Source organism: Salvia hispanica, chromosome 6, assembly GCF_023119035.1.
Source record: "Salvia hispanica cultivar TCC Black 2014 chromosome 6, UniMelb_Shisp_WGS_1.0, whole genome shotgun sequence".
NCBI lineage: Eukaryota > Viridiplantae > Streptophyta > Magnoliopsida > Lamiales > Lamiaceae > Salvia > Salvia hispanica.
In genome coordinates this window covers 10137201-10140926 of record NC_062970.1, presented here as the reverse complement: position 1 = coordinate 10140926, position 3726 = coordinate 10137201, and the positions used below count along the sequence as shown (strand labels likewise).

Genomic DNA, 3726 nt, shown 5'->3' with positions numbered 1-3726 from the left:
AATTGTCATTTTCAGGTTCCTTTCTTTTAGATATTAATATGGCTGATATAAATTGTATTCTCCTGTGCAAATTGAAGATGCATTTTGCCGTTTCGAGACGTGCACTAATAGAAAATATATTCATTTTCTTTTTCATTTTTCAGACCCACTATTTTATTACATTTATATTTTATTATAAAATTAAAAATATATAAAAATGAGATTTGTATTTCATTAGCTTCTTTCACAATTTTCGATATAAAATTAAACAACATTTAATACCTAGTGTTCACTCAATATTTTATTATTTACTTTTGGCTTACATTGGTAATATTCTTATATTTTTGGTTTTTATGTTTGAAAGTTAAAAAATTGGAATATTCCTGCTAAATATAGTTTAGAATTTGTTTCTAGAAACAAGTATCTTTAAAAGTATAAAATCAACTGATAAATAAATCAACAAAATTTAAAAACTCCGTTTGGCTTCGTTAAAACTCAAATAGTTGGAGATCCGTGGTTTACCCATTATAATAACTAGTATCACACTTATCTTGTAATACCCGCACCCTTATTTCTATTCTTTTGTCTTGTTAATGTCGAACTAAAGATGTAAAAGTTCTCTTTTCATGAAGAGTTAATGGAGCTCGAGCCTTTTGTGAAACTTGATCCTTTTTGGTTGCAAATAAAAGCTAAAGTAATCAAATGAACTAAACAATAGGAAATACGTGTAGAATATCACGGATTTTCGAATAGCATTACTAGGCAATACAATGAACAACTAAAAAGATAAAACGTGCATGGAACAAATGGCATCGGGCCTCTTCTTCCGGGCCGAAAGTCGCGGCCCGTATCTGATCGGCCACCGGGCCCAGGGCAGCGAGCCCACTCTCCGAGACAGCTAGGTAGTAGCCAAGATTTCTCTCTCACCTGCAAGATAAAAACAAGTTTTAATGGCTAAGGAACAAGAGTAATTAAGGGACTACTATTAGAAGGGGAGAAACAACCTTTCCTTTTGCTATGGAGGACCAAAGACTCACCAAGAGGGGAAAGTCAATCCTGCAAAATCCTCCACACTATGCAGCACCTGTTTCTACCAGCCACAATCAAACAATGGAATTCATTAGCCAAGTACCAAGTACCCAAACTAGGCACCAAACTACATTAAGATAAAGTGGCTGCAAAAGATCAAAGAAAAGGGAGATTTGCTGCAGGAAAATAACAAGAAAATACAACAACTTCAATTAAGGCTTCACGAGTACACACTCTTGCCTATAAAAACCCCTCCACACCACTTATGAACTCCCTTCCACATACTTCAAAATTTCCAGCAGTATAGAGAGTTAGAGAGTGGAACGAAATAGTGAGCAGCAACAAGGACAGCCCCATTCCTTCACTATCACAAGAGGTAACACACAACTCTCCTTATGACTCCCTTTTCATCCATGTAGAAAATCACTACACAACCATGCTTAAGCACAAAGATATCACTTTGCAAATCTACAACAGAAATAGTAGGGAAAACAAGCACGAGCATATGTAGAAGCGCCTCAACTTAGAAATCTCGAATAGCATGCTAAATCTTAAATGAAATCACAGAGACACAAGCACACCCTCTGTCTTTTTCGAACCTCATGTTTAGACTCAAGAACTTGGAGCTCCAGAACTTCCACATCATAACAAGCTAGTTTAAGGAAAACCATAGTCTGCCTCATAGGCCAAATTCAGTAGCAAAACAATACGAACTTCACCGCCAGGAACAAATACAAGGATTTTAATTTCACATAGCTACTGTCCAAGTTTCAAACAAATATACTAAGTAATGAAAGGGGGAAAAAGAACTTAGCTTTAAGGCCGACGGGCGGCGGCGGCGGCGGCGCTGGTATGCCAAGCGGACCGATCAGCGTCTGCCTCAGCCAGAGATGTCAGCGACGGCGCTGAGTCGCCGTGAAAGGACGGGAGGCAGCAGCGGCGAGCTGCGATGACGACGATAGAGAATTCGTCGGAGGGAGCCAGGGGAGGGCTGGAGCTTTGACGGGCGTGAGTCGCCAGGGAACGCCGGAGAAAGAGAGAAAGGCGATGCCTTTTTCCTGTCGGCGACTTCGCTGGCGAAGTACGAAACGACGGCGGAACTGGATGGCACGACGGAGATGCCGAGGACCCCTCCGCGACTCCAACTGAGAGCGATGAAGGAGCACGAACGACGACCCGCCTCACGGAGTGTCTGACCGCGATGGCAGTGCTGCCTCGCTGAGCTCACGACCGGCGGCGACACCGGATGGCGGATGGCAGCGTCGGACAGAGGCGCTGTTTTCCCCAAATCCTCGCGCGACGGCAGCGGCAAGGGCTCGTCGCCGGCCCATAGCTGGCGACTGACGGCGCTGACGGCGAGACAGCGGCGACCCGACGACCGGCGCGGCGAACGGCGAACGGCGAGGGAGAGGAGCCGTCGATTTCTCTTCCAAGTTAGGGTTTTTGATTTGGGAATTTGAGAAAAAAAAGAGAGAGAGAGGCCGATGGCTTTTGAGAGAAGGGAGTAAATTGGGCCTCTTCTTGGGCCTCTATTAATTAAATGCATGGGCTAAGGTTTTATTCTAAAGAATTGACTAATTCTTTAATAAACTAAGAAGTTGGGGCTAATAATTAAAATAAAATGGGAGTTGGCTTTAGCCTAATTAAATCATGAGCCCACCTATGTTGCTCAATCAAATAATTGAGGTTAAGTAATGGTCCGCTAAATTATTTCCACGATGATAAATTTAATTCCCGGACTTTAGTATTAGCGCTCGAGTAATTTATGGTGCGAAATGATGAAAAGACCTCTAGTCTATTTAAAGTATTGCAGGGACTTTTTTTATGAATTAAGGAAAAAGAATAAAATGATCACGCACTTAAGATGCATTCATGTTTAAGTTTAATGGATATCTCAAAATCTAATTAAATATTATTTTATTTCCTAAAGTGGGCGTCTTTCACACGCCGTCTAAGGCCAAGTTAAAAGAACTTACGGATAGAGATTTTTGGTTTGAGGTGGTAATTCTTTTTTCAAAACGTGATTTCAGCGATGAAAATGTGAATCCTTGCTCAAGTATGTTGTCATGTCAAAGTGTTTGTTTTATGATTACCTATCTCACTGGCTATGCCAATTTAAGTTAAATCGAACTCGGGTCCCAAAGAGGGCCGCAAACCCTACTCTGACTAGTGGTCCTACATACAAGGGACCGTGAGCTAACAAAGGAGTTGGTCGGTCCAGTTGACTGCCGCGGAATGTGGCCACATTCCCCGTCTACATACTCGCTTCAGCATATGAGTAGATCTATGCTACTATGATTGGCGCAAATCAAACTCTTAATGAAAAAGAAAAGTATTTAGCGACTCGGGTCTTTTAATAAAAACCCCGCGATCAATTAACCGTAAGCATTGACAATTTAAAATAGAACTGTTTTTGGTAATGTGCTCACCGAGTATATCAAATACTCAGCCTCCCCGCATGTTATTTTCAAATGTGCAGGTTGAACGTGGACGAGCAGGCGAAGGTGTTGGGAACGATCCTTAAATAAGTAGATACGTAGCCCATAGTATGTCTCCATACATACTACTTTGTCTTGGACTTTTCCGCTGCATTAGGACTTGTACTAGGAATTTATGAACCTAGACCGCACTCTGATTTTATTTTGGCCTTGATTCACATTCGCCTATGAGACTAATGTCCTAAGTTCGAAGATAATTGAGTTATTTTTATTTTTGACA

The 3726-nt window shown here is 41.4% G+C and overlaps 1 long non-coding RNA gene across 1 annotated transcript; it reads right to left on the bottom strand.

The window, feature by feature from the left end:
- Window positions 1-701: 701 nt before the first annotated feature.
- Window positions 702-1477, bottom strand: LOC125191650. The gene is made up of 2 exons (XR_007171197.1): window positions 984-1477; window positions 702-906 (listed from the first exon to the last, which is right to left on the bottom strand). It is a non-coding gene; the product is annotated as an uncharacterized LOC125191650 (long non-coding RNA).
- Window positions 1478-3726: the final 2249 nt, after the last annotated feature.